The sequence below is a fragment of the Nipponia nippon genome, unplaced genomic scaffold (assembly GCF_047370975.1).
Source record: "Nipponia nippon isolate SJK-2023a ecotype South Korea unplaced genomic scaffold, ASM4737097v1 scaffold_7, whole genome shotgun sequence".
In the NCBI taxonomy this organism is placed as follows: Eukaryota; Metazoa; Chordata; class Aves; order Pelecaniformes; family Threskiornithidae; genus Nipponia; species Nipponia nippon.
In genome coordinates, this window is record NW_028262391.1 from 48,362,553 (window position 1) to 48,384,419 (window position 21,867).

The 21,867-nt window shown below is 40.3% G+C and overlaps 1 long non-coding RNA gene across 1 annotated transcript in view; it reads right to left on the minus strand.

Moving 5' to 3' along the window:
* Positions 1-21,867, minus strand: part of LOC148051059 (uncharacterized) — a 535,993-nt gene that overhangs the window by 488,159 nt on the left and 25,967 nt on the right. Inside the window, exon 2 of the long non-coding RNA XR_015700440.1 lies at positions 17,167-17,310. This is a non-coding gene — a long non-coding RNA (uncharacterized LOC148051059). The remainder of the gene's footprint in view (positions 1-17,166; positions 17,311-21,867) is intronic.

Here is a 21,867-nt window from a genome sequence, read left to right on the forward strand (position 1 = left end):
CACCTCTGCTCTTCCAGGACACTCTCCACGGCTGAGCTTGGTGGGGTCGGGACTACAACTCAGCACTGGTTCACGCAACGCAAAGCACACCGTATTTCTCTTGTTCCTGGGATGGTGACACTTGCATAGCATGTCCTCATTACGGTTCTGCCTACAGTCATATTTAGTCCATATTTATTCTTTTAAAACCTGTCCAAAGTATAAACCTTACATCAGCTGTTGTCATGTCAGCTTTCACAAGCTTTATGCAAACAATAATGTACAATTCAGGGGAAAAAAATCTCCGAATAGGATTAGTGAGGTTTTATTAGAAACTATGCAGCAGATAGATTGACCAAATAAACTATTACCCCACCAGCAGCCACTGCCACACTACAGCTGCCTGGAATTTTTATTTTCTTGGTTTTAACTTCATAACTCCACTTTCCTTTTCCTTCTTGCTTCCTCTTGGCTGACATATTATATAGCTGCTGAAACGATCCTCTAGCCAGGAATGCTGGATGAGCGGCTGCCTGTGGATTGGTGCCAACACTGCACTGGAAACTGGAAAGCAGCACAGACTGGCTTGCACCCGTCTCTCCTTCCAGGCACAGATAAAAAAACAGAGGTCCTCGTTAGATATGGCTGACCTGTGAACTCGAGATTTTCTACCTGCCCCTGTGGACACACCGGCATCGTAGGGGGCCGTACACTAACCGTGCATGATGCCAAGTTGAGCTTCCTGCTTCTCTTGCTGGGTTGTGAGAATGCCAGGCTGCGATCTGTGAGGCATCAATTATCATCCTGAACGCATCGCTCAAAGTAAATGTTTTGTGCATTTTTGTAGCAGATCACCCAATAATAGCACATAGCTCAAGCAACTAACGGAGCACAAGTCCGCTTCCAGTGTGTCAGATAATAATTGTGCTGTAACACCACAGTGCATACATGAATAAATACAATTCTAAATTCAATGAGATATTTTCCTTCTGCTGCTCCTCCTGCCACAAATGAATACACCAGCAATTAATTACTGTGCTCAGCAACTCCCTGCAGCAATTGTGTAATAGATTCATTTTCAGTCCCTTGTCTCGTAACCTTTCAGATAAGTTTCATGGGTCTGGAATGGCAAACATAAAAATATATGGTTTTGTTCATTTAATGTTTGTAAATGTTACGGTGCTCGGATACCAGCCATAACTTTGAGAAAGTTCTGCTCCACTGCTTATAAATACTGCAGTATATTTGAATATTAGGATCATTTGAGCTCACAGCTAAGAGTAAGGGATCTTTCTCAATCAGAGATATTTGCATGTTACTTTTTATGGTAAAACTTATCTATATTTAAATTAGTAACATTTGAGAAATAGTATGATATTAGTTCTTACTAGCTGTCAACCATTTAGGTGGTAAGGACTACACCAGTATATCCTGGCCCTCAGTAAAGTCACTGGAAGTTCTGCCACTGACTTCAGTGAAGGCGGGATTTCACCGAAGTCACTAGTTGTGTATCACTAAAAAAATTAAGAATTGAAACTAATGTGCTGTCATTGCACCTCTGCTTTTTTAAACAATTATTTTTAGGACGCACCATTAAAAGTTGCTGAGCACTTCAGGCGTTATGAAAAGGACTTCCACATCAAGAAAACCACAAAGCTATTTCCTGATCATATTTTGCAAGCGTTTAAAGTCCAATGAGGTCATGTGCCTCGAGCTGACAACACAGCACAGGATGAACATTGAACAGACACTGCCTAAGTGATGAAACGCAATGCAATACTACTAGTGTCTTGATGACAATATTATCTACTGTTGCACAGATGTCTCGGAAAAAGCCAACTTTCTCTGGTTCTCCTGGGCAAATGCAAGTCCAAGAGGGGAAAGCACAGGAACTGAGCAAAAATAGGTAGGGGAGCAATCTGAAATCCAAGCTTTCTGAACCTGAAATGAGTCCAGAGATCCTTGGGGAAATGACTTTCCAGGCTGAACGAGCAGCAAGAATAGACTGGCAAAGCTGGAAAATAAACCTCCTGAATCTTACAGACCAGGTTTCAACCCTGAATAGTACCACACACGCAATATACCAAGAATAAGAAAAAAATAAGTCTGAGCTTTCTGACTGGAAACACAGCATGGCCCTGTGCTTAGAGTAATGGATTGGGACTCAATTCTGTTTCTGCTACTACTGGGCTGTACAAACAGTGCTGTCTTCAATGTCATCCTTCAAGACAGTGACTCGCTCCTAGCCAGACGTATAGTGCCCAGCAAATAAAGGCTTTGCAAAAAAATTATTAAAAATAAATAATTCATACTGAAACTTCCAAGGTACCCCTTAAGCCAAGACATCAAGAATACGGTTACCATGAGTTAAAACTAGTCATAAAGTATTTGTGAGAATCAAATGCTAATGAAAGAGAGGAAAATTATTAAATGTGTTTCCCAAGTTCTGTCTAACTTTGCTCCTTGCACCTCTGCTCAATGAATACTCATGCAGCTCTGGCTAATTTATTAAAGCTGAGCTTAAGACTACACAGGACACATACTAAACTCTGGTGTTCCTTCTCTATGGAGAAGTCTTTTATTTGGTTATTTCAATCTGTTCGGTATCTAGATAGAGCATCCCAAAAATGGAAGAAAAACTGAATTTCCCCCCTGCTGAATAGTCCTTGGCTTAACCTTTTTGAATATAAAAGCTGGCAATGGACTGGGTTTAGACCCAACCATATCCTTAAACTGGACTGCACAGTGACTAGAGATGCTTCTGGACCTGGCATTTGCTTCTGTAAGTTGAGGAATGGCCACAGTCCCTTAATTCCACTGTGCAGCTTTCTTGTTACAGTTTGCATAGCATCTATAGTTCACATTTCACAATTTCACAGTGGGATTTCTCCCACTGTCTTGATCCATGTAGGTGCCTACAGTGACTGAAGTCTGCCTTTGAGGCCCATGGGATTTACCAGTCTTCATATTTTGCAGGGCTTAGCCAGCCACTTGGCATATTCCACTGAGGACAAGAGCCATCACTCACAGACTGGTGACTTGGCACATCAGGGATGATAAGCAATATCGCATGCTACTGACTTCGCTAATGGTGTCTGGAGACCATCCACCGTGGAAGATGCAGTTCTTTATCTCTGCAGTTATTCACTGATCTTTGTTTACAACCTTTGCAGAGAGGCCTTAACATCCACTCTCAATGCATGGGACTCCCATGGGCCAGTGCAGCCACTCCCCAGAGTACTCAGATAAAGTCCTGGTTATTGTCTATCTCCCGTCTTTCCCAAAAAACAGCACTGGGGCTACACTGCAGGTCTGAAATACAGAGAGATTCAAAACTTGTTTCCAGCTGGCATCTGTCTAATCACTTCTCCACTAAAAGAAAACTGGTGCGTAACTGCTGCTCTTCTCTTTGTACCTAAATCCTCAAACTTACATTCTTATTGTCGAGATTTAGTCAATGGAGTCAGGCAGATTAAAAAAAAAAAAGAAAAAAGAAAAAAGTTTCTTGCACATCACATCAAAAAAGCAACCTTTCAAAGACACATGGTTTGTGAAAGATTTTGTCCAGTGTTAGTGCGTTACTAACCACTTTTCCATGCTGCCTGGGCCTCTGGAAACAATTGAAACCTGAGAAAACACAAGGGATATGTCCTCATTTTCTATTATATTTTCTTAATAGGATGGCAGGTGAGTCAGAGTTGAGACTTCATTTGTGCAGGAAGTCTATGGATCCAACTTTAATCATCTACAAATAGCCGTACGGCAGAATAACAGGAAGGAAATAACCATAGGGTTGATTATCAAGAGATCCCGTATTTCTGTGTATCTCCATGTAACCCTAGTTTCTTCCTTTCAGCCTCCTCTTCCATATAAATGATAACAGATCACAGGAACATTGTGGGGATTAATTACTTAATGTCTTTACTTTACCTTTGAAAATGTAAAGCTCTCTGTTGCCTAATGGTTTAGGTGGATGTCCAAAGGGATTTACAAAAGTACTTAAGCAGGTTAAATGCCTACATCCTACTGACTCTCAAAGACTTTCCATAAACCTGACACTATAAATGGAGTAGCAATAAGGGAGAATGCTGTCGCCCCTTCTCTATACTGGCCAGGACACTGGAACAGTTTTTCAGATTCTCTTCTAATGACTACACCTTAGTCACAGACAGCCTGTTCGCTCCTGGCTGACACACTGATGTGAAGTAGGTACCTACCTGGCTCAATGTCTTCCGTGTCCCAAACCAATACCTAAAATCAACAGGAAGCTTAAACCCTTACGGTGCTACTGTCCAGACAGGGTTTGTTAGCTGAGTGAGACCAACTGCTAAACCGAATGCTGGACACCAACAAAATGTACACGTACAATGGCATTAATGTGGTGCAGAGGTACGATGTGCCAGGTGCTCTGCTGTAGCTACCGAATTGCTTGAATTTGTCTTGGATTACCCTGTATTACTCTGGCATAGCTGGCACGTACAGACTCCAATAAGCAGGGCTCCTCCCAAACCAGACAGCAATAAACTGGCCACAGAGGCTCCCTAATTGTATTAAGCTGCTGTTGTAACCAGTTGAGTTTCTTCTGTCTATTAAACGCTAGTTAAGGCATTGCTTCTGAGTTGCTTTCACCATCAGCTCAGAGATCTTGTAAGGAGGGTTCAGAGATGACAAAATCTCTGTCAGGCTTTTCCAATAAATAGAGCTGTGCAGCCCAGCGATCCAGTCTAATATGACCAAAGGTGTGCGCGGAGACTGTACAGACCCAGCTATAAGCTACCTCCCCTGAGTACAAATATAGCTGCTGTGTAGGTCAAGGTTGGCTGCCCACAAGTACCCACGCCGTTTCTTGGGTAGGTTTTGCAGTCTGCATTGAACTGTCCATACAACGTGGCAATTTTGGGCTACCAGCATCCAAGTGAACTGGTTTCAAGTGTCTAACGTAAGCCTTACCCCTGGATCGAAAAGTGGATGTAGCCTACCAGCAGTTGGGAGTTAGAAAACTGGTTTTGTCATCAGAGAGGCATAGTGAAGGATAAAAAAAGAGGCTTAAATTACACTTTAAAATGAGCTAGAGAAATTGGCTAGTGCAGAATGCAGCAAATGCTTTACTCTCCGGTAGGCAGTGCATCTTACCAGGAGCATAAAATGGTAGAGCTCAGGGTTTTGTCCCTTGATGATTACATGTATCCAGGTGGAATTTGAATTTTATAAGCCTTCAAGCCCAAATTGTCTTAGGAGCTGTCTGTTTAAAAGAACACATTTCTCTTTGCACATTTCGGTCAGCTCTGTAATCAAGGGAGCCACATATGCTGGATCCTATTCAACTTAATAGATAGAAATTTGGCAGTAGAGTGTTCTCCATATGGGGTTTTCAGCTGTAGAAAAGCTTCTGCCTTTGCTATAAAATAGATTGGGATTGTTCCTTTCCAGAGTAGGCTGCCTCTTCATCTAGATGGTTGAGGAGAACTGGATTCAAATGTCAGCTGGCTCTTTATGTGGAATTGAGCACTGGTACAAGAAAAAAAAAACAAACATGCTGGCTTTCAAAGGGTGTTCGTGATGTTCCCCTGAAATTCTGAGGGAGTTATTACCCAGTTTGTCTTGATTGTATTTTTGGTTTAAGTTTTATCAAGAGCACCCAGGGAAATAGATGGGCACATCCGTCAAATATAACTTGTAATGAATAAATGTGGCTTGCCAGTCACTGATCTAACTGTGAAGGTGCAGAGTAGTGCTGGAAGGTTCGGTGGTCTTATAAAAATAATAGACCATAGAACATCACACTGAAGTTATTTCACCAAACAAAATTATACTGGCATAAATGTACAAATACATTTTCTCAATATACAGCAGGTATAATGGCTTCACTGTACAGGCACAACTTTCTTTCCCATCAAAACAAAGAAGTTTAGCCTGAAATAATTAATTTGTGTAGAAAAAGCCTAACATTTCCATAGTTGCCAAAGGGAAAGCAAAGAACAATTGTAAGGACAGGGAAAAAAACCTCACAATGAGATCGCTGGGAATAATTCCAACAGCATGAAATTAATGTAAATCCTGTGAAGCTAATGTAAGAATCTGTGAGAAACCAGTCCAATAACCTAAATACGAATCACTGAGAAAAGAAAAAAAAAAAAGCATGACCACAACAGAGAGATTAATAATATATATAAATTAATATTAACACTGAATGATCACTAAAGGAATACATATTTCCCTAATAATATTCAAGTCATATGATAGCCGTTTCCTGAAGGAATGGCATAAGTCTTAATGACTATCTTGTCTCAGCAAATCTTAGGGAAGCTACACAATCCAAATGGATCCCATTATACCTTTCAGAAGATGCCTCTTTCCTCGCTGGGTAACAGTTACCCAGTATAATGGATGGCAACAGAAATGCTATCAGGTAAAGCAGATGTATAGAAACCTACCTAGAATCTGTTTAACACTCCTGCTCCATCACTTTAAACATCCGCAAGTCTCTTTTCCTTAAGTGGTTGTTTTGTGGCAGCTCCTCAAGGAAGAAAAGCTAGGAGCCCAGCATGGCTTGCACAATGCAAGCAATTACAATTCTTTCACTGATGCTTTCATATAATTGATATAATTAATGTTTTTAGGTTCAAAATTAATGAAAACCACACACGACTCTTTGGAGGATTTGTTCTTCAAGAATATGTTAAAATTATATTGTTGCTCACTAAAAGAACTGAAAATATTACCCTTGACTGGTTTATTTCAGACACTGGTTCGTTCTTTGAAGGTGTTTGTGTCTTTGCAACAGAGGTTGGGATGAATTAGAATATATAGTGTATTCTGAGATGGTGTCTGTGTTTTCTCAGTACTGCCCTGCTTTGGTGAGGCATTGGCTTTTGTTGTCTAAATGGGCTCAGATATGTCATTCTTACTACCAAGGCTTATTTAATTCATTTACTAGGTCATTGCTTGGGATAATATATGCAAATTGTACATATTAAGAGTGATATGAATTACATCAAGCATTGCTATTTATGTGGAAAATTCATCAAACATTAATGTAAAATCTATAAATAGAAAGAATAAAATAATAATAAAACATGAATGTGCAGCAAGCATAAAAAATGAAGATCCTTAACTGCCCATTTATTAAGCAAATAAGGACAGCATATCCTTAGCCAGTGAGCAAAAAAGGCAACAGAAAATGACTGTGCGTTGCAGTGACACTGATAACCATTTAAATCAGGTCCCCAGTATTCTGACGGGGGATGTGCTTGTGAATGGGGAAAATGAAAATTCATGTCATAAAGGAATTGGAACAACTGTGCTGGTTAGAAAGTGGTAGGAGAGATTTAAAAAATAAGCCCACAGATTTAGTCTGTATGACAAAGCTAATCACAGATTGCTCGGGCGCTACACCAAACAGTTGGAAAAAACTATAAACCCAAGAATAGTGTTTTATATCATTTTCAGTCTGTATTTTATAATTCTGTGATTCAAATGTTCTTGCTTGCAGGTACAGCCTGGGATGTTACTGGCTGGTCATAAAGTATCCTGAATCTGTAACAATTCATTTTTCTCATATTGTAAGAACAAATAGTCACTTATCATTCTAGTATCTGGCAAAGAAACACCCATAGAATCTCATATACCGCTACATAATTTGGCATAACTGGCAGGCTTTTCTAAAACGGAATAACTGAATAATAATGAAAGCCATTAATGATGATTAGAAACATTACAAAGAGTGAAAAAATTAGTAATATAGTTTCTTATAGATTGCTTATGAGAAGAGCATTTTTGTAGAAATCATGCGTAATTATTACTCAAGGAGAGGATATCAAAGGTAAGTTATTTGAATTTTCACTCTTTTAAAAAAAGTTCTTATTATTGTAGCCTAAATTGCTACACTTCGGAAGTATAGTTAACTTCTCCCTATTCTCCTAGTGATTCATGTATTTCCCTACTCAATTGTTTTAAATCAAGTTCTCCTTTTCCCATACATTGGTAACCATTTACAACACAATACGTACATCCTTTCAGGAATCAGACATCAATGTTCTGCACGTTAATTTTGCTCTTATGACTGCTGCTTTAAATGAAGCAATTTTTACTCTTCTTTAAAATTCCAGATGTCATTAATTTCTTTTATCAGTCTCTAACAGAAAACATACCTCAAGACTTTTCAATACATATTGCTAACCTTTATAAATCTCAATCGTAAAATAGTGAAGCGTTGCTTAACATCTGCTCATCCTTGTAACAGAGAGGGAAAAAAAGGCCCCACTCTTCCAACGGCAGTTGTGCAGCTTTTGCAAACAGGCTCATGTATTTCTGTGCTATATGTTGCACAAGCAGAATAATAAATCACTGGAAGTTAATTCCCCTAACAAACAAGTTTATATAACCACGATCCTCTCAAATATGATCTGCGTTTCCTGTTTTACATTTGCCCATTTTGAAATACACCATTTGTGTCACCACAGAGGGCCAACTGCTGCAGTGCTGGTTTATTCCTAATAAATACTACTTAACTCTTAAAAAATCTAAGTTAATTAGAAGTGAACTTAATTAGTGAATTAGCAGCTTTTCATTGAATTTGATATTATCTTGATAAGGTAATGAAACAGAAAGCAGGTAGCCTGCCTCCTCAACCAGAGTCACAGGATACTTGCCCAAGTCATGACTGCAGAGTGTTACACAAAATGTGTTTAGTGTATTTACAGGTCAAGAACGACTGCATTCTTTTGGTTAGGTTGATTACATTTGGCAGATACAATAAGAAAGAGGACCTATTTTACTGATGCTTGGACAAACCCTAAAGCACAGAACAAATATCCTATTCCTGCACTCAGATGTGATAGGATACATGATCATGCTTTATATGGAGATTCCATTTTTAAATACTTGATAAAGAGGAATAATTATTCAGGTGTCCATTAAAACATTAACAAAGTGTTACAAACTGTTTGAGAGCAACTGCTTAATAGACTATTAATAAGGGTGATTTCTACTGCCTCTTGTGTACTTTGCTTACTTCCCTACAATTCCTATTACTGCTGCTCAGTTTATTAACCCCATGTAAACATAACATTAATGCAAAATGTTACCAGATGTTAAAAGAATCTATGAAAACCCTCCCTTAGGTTCTGTAGGCTTGAGCCATTAATCTATAAATTCTTTGGTTTCTTTTCTACTTAAACATTATAGGATTTTTCCAAAAGGATCTGGTGCTCTCAAAGGTAAAATCTCGCTTGCCTATTAATGCATGAAATCTCACTAAAGTCACTGAAGCTACTCATGTGAAAAGACATACTCAAGTTCATTATGGAAAGATTAGCCATTTGGGCTTAAGCAAACTGTATACAAAGTGCCACGGCGAAGTGAAGTAGTTTCAGTCTTTCTCATTTACGTGCAAAGCAAATTCTTCCACCATTTGCTTCCAATTTGATAACTGAGCAAAAGCATAATAATAAATAACTCGAAAGAAAAATAAATGTAATTTACTTTAACAAACCACAGCTTCACACTACAGGGACCTGAGGATCTATTTCTTTTGTCACCCAGCAGGGAAGGGAGGAGCTGCCATGGAGACCTCCATCTCACTCTGGTCGCTACACAGCCACTTGCTCCATCCGTGGATGCCTGGACAGCTGTCCCATGCACAGGCTGCGCAGACCAGCTAAAGAATTTGGGGAAAATTTAATTGAGGGCAAAAGAACAGCCAAAAATAAAATAGAAGCCTACACATCCCAATATAGATATTCTTACTGGGGCCCAACACAGATCCGTGCAGCTCCTAGCCATGTTTCCCAAGGAGGAAAATCCAGACCAAGACCCCCACAGCCTCTCCTCCTGAGACTGCCTGGAAGCGGCATGGTGCTTCCCGGAAAGATGGCTGGAATGATTGGGAACTGCCAAGCCTTCCACAGAAATTAAAGCTACTTCTTCTTGGCAGCCTCCCAGGAGAAGATACTGGCAGTCCTGTTCCCTTCCCGTCCCCTCCCCTCCATTCCCGCAGGCTCAGGAAGCAGAGTGGCTCGGGCGGCACAGGGAGACTCTCCCTATTCAGCTGTCCCGAGGTCAACGATTGTGGTATGGCTGTATTAACCCTTACAGCAGAGCTCTGCTACTGCATATTGTAGTCCATGAACCATAAATAACACCTTTCTAAAACTCTTCCCACAAATTATAACAACAAATAACTCCTTGGGTGTGTGAAGCAACGCCCCACCTACCACTTAATCCCTCCGTGCCTCTGCCACGCTACACCAGCATCACCTTACATTCAGCAAAGCAGCCCCTGGCATGACACCCGGCTGCTGGCTCAGGTGGCACGCAGAATAAACCTGCGAAACCTGGCTGCGGGTGTCATTGCTGGGCCCTCACCCGCTCAGGAAACCTGGAGACTTTGCTAATTTGGGGCTAGAACGGGTCCACAAGCAGTGAGAGCGAGGGGTGGCTAAAGGCAAGGTTCACGCACCTCTCTGGAGCTCTGAATTTAAGACAACTACCCAACAAACAAGCACTGCAAAAGACAGCCGCGCAGAAGAAAAAAGCTAATTGATCAGATTAAAAAATCGCTCATGGAAAAAGTCTTAGAAATTAACGGGCGGGACACCAAGAGGCTACCAGAAGCAACTCTAGAAAAAGCACTCTAAAAATCTGGTAACCTAATAGAAAACTGACTCCTTTTTACGGATCAGTTTTTTAACACTTTATAGCAAACGTAACTCAGAGAGATGTTTGGTGAAATTCCAGAAGAACGTTAAATAAATCCTAAAAAAGATCATCACTTTAAAAAAAAAAAAAAAATCAGTCATTCTTTTCCTTAGAATACCTCTAGTAAGAAACATTTATATCTCTCCTGAAATCAAAACATTTACTGTATTTCTTAGTATTTAATTTCCTCACTTCTGTTTTTTACCAGCCTGGGTATAACCTTGGTCTCTCCAAAACTGATGGCAATTTTGCCAGACTTCACACTCATTTGATGCAGAGCCTCTCACAGATTATTCCCACCTGATTTCTAAGAAATGTTTGTGCCCTGGTCTGGGAAACCTCCAAACATCCATGTATAGATACCTATGACCTACTCAAATATGGTGGGCCTTGAATTTTGATATGCATGACAAGCACAATAGAAACACTGAAAAAAAAGAAGCAATAGCCTATGCTTGTCTAAGTAACAGTAGAGTGCAAATCAGTAATATGCCAATATATATACTGCATATTAAATTAATTCATTATTACTTATTACTGGTCTCATACTAACTAACAAGTAAAGGAAAATTCATGGTAAGGTTAAGAAATCAGTAACTCACTTCATGCAACAGAAGAGAGTTTGATCATCTAAAGTGTCTCTGATCCAGTGGCAGAGTTTCAGCCCGTACTTTAAAAAAAAAAAACCCTCCAGAATTGGTCACAGCAGTGCTATTATCCATTACGAGTAAGAAGCAATGAAACGACGTGAAATCTGGCGTAGGGCCCAGACCTGAATAAGGCTATTGCAGACTGGCCTGACACTGATATATTCTCTGGTTTCCGCAGAAGGATTCGAAGTTTCATGGCTGCAGCAAAACCCCACAATTCTGTGCCGCGGGCCAGACGCCCCGCTCTGAAAAAGGCTGATTCACAGCGCTATGGGGCGGCGCAGCCCAGAGCTGAGCGTGACCTAGAAGTGGCAGAAAGGACCCAGGACCAAGTTACTCCTGATACGGAGATTATTGGTCGCGCGTTTGACTCCGCAGACCAAGAAGAGCCTCTGGACGCTCTCTGGAGATAAACCAGTTTTCTGTGCAATGATAAGGACATAAGTTCAGAGGATGGACATGAGTGTGTATTTAGAATATGAAAAAGTACGGTTGAATAGTGCATCATCATGCTTTTTATAATATTTTTTCTTTCAAAAAAAGAAACGCGGGAAAGCAATTATAAGCTATTTTGATAGGCTCATAATCATCATTTTCCATAGAAACTTCAGAGACTGTCAATGGAATATACAGAAATATCTGAAATGCTAATTGTCACTACATAATTGCTACAAGGCTGAAACATGTTAACTAGGAACTATCTGGGCACTCCAACAACTACATCTTTGAAAATAATGCAAAGAAGGCACTTCAGTCCCCTTCTGCAAACCTAATGAAGTACTATGCAGAGAAAAACATTACACACGAGTCAGATGAGCACACCAGCTCTGTAGGTACACAGCACAGAACAGGGTTTATCTAGGCAATGGTACAATTCTATCACCTGTTTTTAAGGAAAAAAATTATTTCACATTGGTAAAAAGGAGAACTGCTCAGATGGATGGGGCGGCAAATGATCTGTCTTAAGAATTTTTAAAAGTATTTTTAAAGACGGATTTCTTTGACCTACGCAAAACAAAGGCTGAGAAAGTGCAGCTACTGTTTCCAGGTATACATATGAGAAATAGGAAGAAGAGCTGCTTAAGCAAAAAGACAACGTTAGCATTAATCAGAAAAATGTTGCAGAAGTCTGAAGGACATCTCTAATAATCAGTGAAGTTCTGAAACAAATGTCTAAGAGGAGTAATGGAAAGAGGAGAAATCTACATAGCTTTGAAACACAGGTTTAGCAGCAGAGGTGCACAAATAAAATACTATTCTTACAAATAAGAATAGTCTCTAATTTATCAAAACGAACATCAGTGTATTGTTAACTTTAACACAGGAAAAAGGTAAAAAATTTGCAGCGATTTGAAAAATTAAAACTACCAAAAGACACAACCTCCCTTGAGCTTCATAGTTGTTTTTCTAAAATGGGTAAAAGTTGCTCCTACAGCAAAAGTGTTTCCAGTTCCATTTCTTTCAAATACAAAAGCTCTCAGCTTGAAGTATCAGTGTCACATACATTTGAACTGAAATGGTACTAACAAATAACATCTTTTTTCCAACTGTCTAAGTATAGAAGTGTCTGCTAAAAAGAACAATTTGCTGGCTAACCTGAGCTGGTGGGATCTTTTCGACTAATCATATCATTCCTTAACAGCAGACTCTATGGCTTACAAATGTTAAAAGCAATATATTACCATGGAAAGCCTAGTACTTGCTATTTAACGTTCTAAATGTCGGTTTAAAGTGAACATCACCTTAAGGAAAACTAAATATTGTCAAGATATCAACCTACAGTTCTAACAACCGAAAACTGTAAAGTCTTCTTTTAATAAGAAATTATCAACTTCCTGAATCAATTAAGAGTCTGTCTTTACTATATCGTTACCAAAAATCTTTGCTAGTTTGCTTGTTATTTGTAGTTATTCTTAAGATCTCTGTAATATGTTATGGAGCGCCTAAATGTCCGTGTGTTCTATCTGATATTTCTCTTCTGGGGTTAGATTTCCTCGGCTGCATTGCTCCTCCACGGACATGGCAGTTGGCAGATAGGCTGAGTAAATTCAGGGATTCCATTAGTGTGGCGGCAAAATATAACGAACAAAGCGTAGTCCAGTCATTGATTTCCCATTACATTTCCATCTGATAGAAAGATTACGCTTGGCTATTACCACCAAAGAGAACTTGTTTTATTCTGGGTAACTCATATTTAGATTGATTTTCCCTAAAATAGAATTTTTATAATTGCTCTTTCCTGTTCTAAGTCTGCCTTTAAGGAACAATTCCCAACGTGGGAGGAGGAATACCCATCATACCTGTTATGAGAAATTGCAGTTGAAGAGTTCAAAGCGCCTACCAGAAAGGGACATAGGTCCCAAACCCCCAGAAAGGTGCTGAATTCCCAGGGAATGGGCATCCGCATTGTTTTAAAATAGGCACTGGGTTAAGATACTAACAATGAACCAAAATTAACTACTGACATTTCAGATATAGCCATCGGTAGAAGACCAATGCAGAACTCAGCGTGAATAGAAATATCCTCATTAGTTTGTTTTGTTCCTTATATTTTTGGTAGTTTCTTTGCTCTTATTTGGTGATACTGTCCAGGAATGTCAGACATCCAGACTGTATAATTTTGGTAGAACTGGAGACCTAGAAAACTGAACACACTGTAATTGAAAAGGAATCGAGCGGTCTAGTTTCATCACCAGAACTGAGTGAAATGCATGAAATAGACAAACTGCAGGAATGAAGAAAATTAAATTCAGTTCTTCTTTCAGTTTTAATATCCTAAGACACAGATTCCAAAATATGGTATGTCACCAGCTGCATGCAGCAACCACAGCAAAAAATAACCGCTGCTTGCTCCCTGTTCCCCAGAGGGCAGTGACCAGTAACAGATGCAAAAAGACAGACTCTACGAGCATTCCCGCAGTAACTTTCACAGCTCCTGGCAACCTGCAGCCTGGGGACTTCCTGAGCTGGAGGTTACATCAGCATCTTCCTGTTTAGTAGCCCTCAATGGACCTTTCTTTCATGAATTGTCTAATCATTTTTTAAACCTATATATATTTTGGCATACGAAACATCCTGTAGCAATGGATCCCATGACTTAATTGTGTGTTGTGCAAAATGAGTACTTCCTTTTGTTTGCTCTCAGTCTGCAGCACAACCATGTTATCTGACGCCTCGTAGGTGCTGTGTTCAGAGAAATGAATAATATTCCCACCTTCGCCTTGCCATTCGAAACCTCTATCCCGTGATTCCTGGGCACCCTCTTTCCCCGCTGAAGTGTCTTAGACTGTTAGTGCCTCTTCCGTGGCCATTCATACTTGACCACTCCTGATATCCTCTCTGCCTTTCCTAATTCCATATTGCCTTTTTAGGAGCAGGCTGATGGAACTGCACATCACATTCAAAATGTAGATCTGCCATTGAGTACACTGGCATGCAGCAATTTTTTATTTCATTTTCCATTTTCTTACTAATAATTCCCAATATTTCATTACCCTTTTTCACTTGGTGAAAGTGTTGAGGTGACATTTTCAGGGAACTATTCACAAATGATTCTCAAAACACTTTTCTCAGCTTCGATTTTGACTAACATCTTCAAAAATAATTTTTCCACCAGAAAACCTGATCAACTCACTACTCTTGGTCACTTCTGTAGTTCAGCTATGAATATATTAAACAGCAGAGATTCCCAGCCCAGATGTCTGGAGGACAGCACTAGTTCTCTTTCTAATGAAAAATGAGAAAATTTATTCCAGCTCTGTTGTATCTGCTTCTCATTTCTATTTATTCTAATATCTCTCCTACCAGCACCTGAACACAAGGCAAGTCTTCAGCCTTGGCACCGTGAAGGAAAAATCAAACTTTCCTCCAGAGTGAACACCAATGCAAATAATTCTTTCAGCTTTTCTGCCATGTCATTTTTCTTGCATGTGTATTTTACACATCTATTGGCTATTCAGCTTCTCTGGCAGAATCTCTTCTCTGGAGAAAAAGGTTTTTTTCTTCAACAGTTTTATGCCTTCAGCAAGTTGTTCCTCAAAATCTTCTTAGGTCTGCCTCATGGTTTTATATTTATATATGGTCTGCTTTTATATTTAACTAGCCAAGGTTATGCTCTTTTTCCACCTCCCATTTTGAGCCAGATGCTTTTTTATTTATAAAAGCCTCCTTTTGCTCTACTGTTTAACCATGCTGCTCCTTTTTGATAGTGGTATATCTTTACTCAAAGCCTCTAACATAGCGTAACAGCCCTAAGAAATATTTACAAGCAGTACTACCAACTCATTCAATAATACAGTTATATATACATTACTTTGAAACACTGTTTTGAGATGCAATGAAAGTATAAATAATGTATTCTATTGCTTATACTAGAAAAATACCATTGTTATTAATTTTGGGGAGGGGTTTTAATGTTGACATTAAAACACTTGCAACTACTTAACAAGAGAATTAGAGACCTGAGGCATATATCACAAGGAATGGAAACTCTCTCACATCCAGCATATTGATTCCCTGAGACTCTGCAAATGAAAAAAAGGTACCTTCCCTCACCTTCTTTGGTGAATTATTGATTAGCTCAACCTTAAAAGTGGCCATTTCTCTCCACTGATTGCAGGGGGAGTTTGGATAATGAGCTCTTACATTGACATCTATGCTGTAGATATTTAAAATTAGGCGATATAAATCCTGCCAAGAGGAAACTCAGTTGTGACACTTTGCTACTCACTATAGGCTGGCAATGAAGATGACAGGGTATGGGAGATGTCACGTGCTGTCACTACTATTACAAGATACTTCTGTCCTGGAGTGATGGTCTGTAGTTTTTTACAGATTTAACAAACACTGAACGTTCACATCACACCTGTATTTAACAAGGCCATTTCAGGTAAAAAAACTGTGACCAGAATTAAGTCAGTTGACTGCTGGACAACCATCTGAAAGAAAGGTCTGTTGTTGCAGTGAATCCAGAACAATCTTACGACAGTAACTTTCAGTAATGGATGGGTTTTCAGCCTGCATTAGGTGGAAACGTGGTAGTGCTTATTTATTTTTGAATTGTAGTGCCTTGACTCCTTGATCCTCATGATTTTCAGGTATACAGTCAGGGCAGAAGACTTAATTTACCGTCACTGATGTGGAATTTATACTACCACCTGTGGCCACAGCATTTATTCTTGCAATTGTGTTGGGAAGTGATCCTCAGTCACTCCCAGCTTCTTAGCTAAGCAGTGTAAAACAACAGTCAGCATATTCTCTGCCTGTTTTTTCCAGCTGTAACTCTTAACTTGAGCTGCTTTTGGCACTGACCTTCTCCATTACTTGCAAACAAGGTCAGTATTCTTTGTGGACCTTTTGCATTACTCTCCTATAGATCAGTATGCCTGTGGTTTTGCCTCCTAATGTCTGTCATGTTGGCAATAACTGTGCTTTTTGGAGCCTAAGAATGGAAGTTTTGCAAGTGGTGAAACTGAGGAATGTATCCTTTTTATGGTCACTTCCCAGATGATACACTTCAAAGCCAGGTCTCCCTAGGCTTCTACCATTAGAGACTTTGTGCACCCATGGAGACTAATAGAAGCTGAAGGTTGCTATAGAAATTGCTATATTAACTACTGTCCCATGGATTGCAGCCTCTGTTGGATCCCAATTCTCTTCAAATTTAAAACACTGCCAGAACTCCAGCATTGTTTATTTGTGGGGAAGGGTAAGATTCATAGGAAACCCTGGAAAAGCTTGTAAATAGCTTGTCTGAGATAAATGAAATATGTCATTTGTCCCTAATGATCTCTCTCTGCCAGCACAGAAAGACTGCAAAATAAAGCACTTTGCTACATACCGGTAGAAGTGAAGAAATTTTCTTGCCATCCTCAACAGCATCCACAAAATACAACAGAACTGCTCCAGGTGTTCGCAGGTTCCAGCTGTCATCGAAAGTTTAAGGACCTTCTCATGATCTGGAAGGCTTGGGAGGTATATGCATCTGCAGGATTGGAGACATTTAACATTGGTAAGTATTTGAATCCTTTACCTCTGCGGATCAAATCTGTAATTTTCAGTCCAGATGATTCCATGGAAACATCACCATTCGTGTCTTGTGCGTTTTCTCGTTGTTCTGCTTTTTCAGCATACCTAGTCCAGACTCTCTTAATAGCCTGCTCTCTATTATAACACCCACTATAACATTAAGCCCACTATTCAGCATATGCAGTTCATGCTCTTCTCTCATAGTACCATTCACATCAAACACAGGCAGCAAAGCAGGAGGCGCGGGCACACAAAACAGCTTGGTAAAGGAATGCAGAAGACCTTAGAAGCCTATAAAATGCCTAATGGTACTGCTGATTCAAAAGCTAAAAGTTGCCTCAGATCCACATATACAACATTAAGATTAAATAAACATACTAAAGGCGATATGAATTGCAACAGCTTTATGTGTTTGAACAATAATTTGGGCTTGAATGGTTAGTGCCAATGTACTCCACTTTGGGTTTTGTTTTTATGTATGCATCATTTGTAAATATTTAACGCAGCAACATCTAGCACACTCTGCTATTGCAATAACAATGGGGACACCGAGTCACTATTTATATCTTTCACAGATCAAATCCAAACTCCTGATATCAGCATTTTCCTCACCATTTCAGATCATTTCAAGATTTCCAGACCATTCCTTAAACATATGCACATATGTCACTGGTATCTTACAGCCTTCACAAAAGCGGTCCATGAACTTCCAGTTATTATCATTTGTTAATATTATTTAAAAAATACATGAGGCATTAAAAGAAATAAAGGACAATGAGCCAATGTTTGTCAAACCTTATAGCACCATCAGTCACACAACAGATGCAGTTAAGTCACAGTATTTTACCCTGAAGCATATTATTGCTGATCCTCTCTCCAAGCAAGCAAGCTAAGCTCAGAAGTTGGATGCAGTCCAAATCTTCCAGTTTTAAATAAACTTCTTCTCTGTTTTGCCCTATTATTCAATAAAATGTTCCCAAAACAATGGTTTTGTAAGCTGTAAACAAGTTAGGCATTTAAATAATTAAGTTTGAATGGAGGAACAGAGAATATGTTAAAGGCTTGTGTCTTAAGTCAATAAAACTAACAATAATTTTAAGTTTTAGTGCTCAAAGGAACTCCCAGCTCCTAAACAAGAACAAGGTCCACTTCTGCTAAATGATCTGCAGACACAGTACAGCAGGGTCTCTGCCCTTTATGCTTTCCAGTTCCATGATGGGCATAAAAGGAGTATGGAGGAAAACAAACTAAAATCTTACGCATTTGCTATTCTCGTAGACCAAAAGATTTACATAATTTATTAGCAAGTTTTTAATTTTGTTATTTTCCCATCCTCCTCTTTCATCCAATAGAGACAGCATGTTGCTGGGATGCACCCAGAGCTGAAGAATAGCCCTGACTGCCCCTTTTATCCCCACAGAGCGGACATGTATTTCCACTGGATTTTGACCAGTGTCAGAGAAGCCACGGGGCTATTTAGACAATTTCTGAGTAATAATCATAGAATCGTTTAGGTTGGAAGAGATCTTTAAGATCATCGAGTCCAACCATTAACCTATCACTGCCAAGTCCACCACTAAACCATGTCCTTGAGCACCACATCTACCTGTCTTTTAAATACCTCCAGGGATGGGGACTCAACCACTTCCCTGGGCAGCCTGTACCAGTTACCTGGGAGAAGAGACCGACCCCCACCTGGCTCCAGCCTCCTTTCAGGTAGTTGTAGAGAGCAATAAGGTCTCCCCTCAGCCTCCTTTTCCCCAGGTTAAACAACCCCAGCTCCCTCAGCCCCTCCTCACCAGACTTGTGCTCCAGACCCTTCACCAACTTCGTTGCCCTTCTCTGGACACACTCCAGCACCTTGATGCCCTTCTTGGAGTGAGGGGCCCAAAGCTGAACACAGTACTTGAGGTGAGGCCTCACCAGTGCCAAGTACAGGGGGATGATCACTTCCCTATCCCTGCTGGCCACCCTGTTCTTGATACAAGCCAGGATGCCATTGGCCCTCTTGGCCACCTGCGCACACTGCTGGCTCATGTTCAGGCAGCTGTCAGCCAACACCCCCAGGTCCTTTTCAGCCAGGCAGCTCTCCAGCCAGTCCTCCCTAAGCCTGTAGCGTTGCATGGGGTTGTTGTGACCCAAGTGCAGGACCCAGCACTGGGCCTTGTTGAACCTCATACACTTGGCCTCAGCCCATCGATCCAGCCTGTCTAGGTCCCTCGGCAGAGCCTTCCTATCCTCCAGCAGATCGACACTCCCACCCAGCTTGGTGTCATCTGCAAACTTACTGAGGGTGCACTCGATCCCCTCATCCAGATCATTGATAAAGATATTAAACAGAACTGGCCCCAGTACCGAGTCCTGGGGAACACCACTCATGACCGGCCGCCAACTGGATTTGACTCCATTCACCACCACTCTCTGGGCTCGGCCGTCCAGCCAGTTTTTAACCCAGCGCAGAGTGCACCCATCCAAGCCGTGAGCAGCCAGCTTCTGCAGGAGAATGCTGTGGGAGACAGTGCCAAAGGCCTTACTAAAGTCCAGGTAGACAACATCCACAGCCTTTCCCTCATCCACTAAGTGGGTCACCTTGTCATAGAAGGAGACCAGGTTAGTCAAGCAGGACCTCCCTTTCATAAACCCATGCTGACTGGGCCTGATGGCCTGGTTGTCCTCTATGTGCCGCATGATGGCACTCAGGATGATCTGCTCCATGACCTTCCCTGGCACCGAGGTCAGGCTGACAGGCCTGTAGTTCCCTGTATCCTCCTTCCTCTTGTAGATGGGCGTCACATTTGTAATCCATTAGTTTGGAGTCTGTATTGTAGAAAGAAGCCTCTCCCAAGAACCTCATATCTCCATTCCATCAGACTGCCTGTCATCAAAACCTGGGAGACTGGCAGTGCCAAGCCACAGCCATACGTTCAATTCAAGGCAGAAATAATGAAAGGAAAGATAAGATGACATAAGTATTTTATGAACTATAAAAGGAGTATGTGATGAAGCATTTCTTAAGCATGGCTTGCAATTGCGTTGGGAATGGAATTAGAATCTTTTCTGTTTGCAAATAAAGAAAATTTACCCCAGTGGAACGATCTACATAAATTCTTATGTACAACAGAAGAACCACATTAAGGACCAAAAATTGGCCTACACAACATAAGGCGCTGTGCTGGCAGTTTGCACAGAGATGAGCATCGCTGCAGGGCAAATTTCAGCTATGGTATGTATTTGCCTATCTAGGATCTAAAGATCTGGGCAAAGCATTCTGCACACAAATATATACCTCAGGAAAGAGAAGAGGGAGAAAAGCACTAGTTCCTCTTAATGCATGTAGCAGTCATTTGGGAAATCCCCCCAAGGACTTTGCTCTGAAAATTATTGGGCAAATGTGTCTGAGAATGTGAATTTCAAGAGTGCCGTTAGAAGTGAAACTGCATCCATCAAAAGGAACTGGTTTCCTGTTTCTATTCTTCTTGCCTTTCATTTTTCAGATGTGTAAGCTAGATAATGAAAAGCCATTCCAGACCATTTTAGGTATTGCTGGGATGAGGTAAGGTTGTTATCTATTTGAAGGAGAATCATTTTTCATTGTCTGCTGGTATAAATGGGTAGAGACTTTTTTTGCTTTCCCCTCACATCCAACTGACATAAAAATCTTAACATTCTCCAAAGAGCAGTATGGCATTTATCCATTCCATTTGCTTTAGCCCACAGTGAAAGCAATGGGGATTGGTGACTGTAGCTATGCTTTTCCTTGAAAATTTAGAGTCTACAATTTCATGTTAAGTTATTTTTATTTGGTTTCATATTTTTATTCTTTATCTTTCTCATTTCCTTGTCTCCTCATCAGTTTTGCAATACACGCGGAGTGTAAACTAAAGAAAGCAATTACCTCATCTCGAACTTTGACTTTTCTTACAATAGCAGATTGATATAATTGAGACCAGGATCTCAATTTCATGTCATATTTCAAGATGGTTCTCGGAACCCGTGTCCCACCCGCTACCTTGTAAGACGGGATCTACTCCTCCCAGTGTATCACCAACGCTTTCTGCACCTTTTAAAGTGTCACCCATACAACTGTTGAGCCAACTGAACACTAGTTAACAGTGTGTACAACAGCATCGTTTCTTGAGGGGGAGGGCTTGGCTAAAGGCATTGACAGCTAAAGGCAATCCAGTTCTGAATTATGTAAAATAACTTGAGAGAAAAGTCAATAAAAAAGCAGCACGTTTCACAGTCATTGTACATTTCTTAATTCTCCAGGTCTTCCTCTAATCAGTCTTTTTCACTCATGGGTCTTTCAGAATCCAGACTAAACTCAGCAACCAACCCACTGCTTTTGGGTCATGCAAATAAACATGTCTTACAGTCAACAGGCAACTGAAACAATTCCATATTGTCAGGTGTAAAAAATCCTCATTCTGGAATATCAAGAACCGTTACGCAAGCTAAATTCACACTCATTTCGCAGCACCAACTCTGCTGATGAAGTTTCTTGTATTTGAAA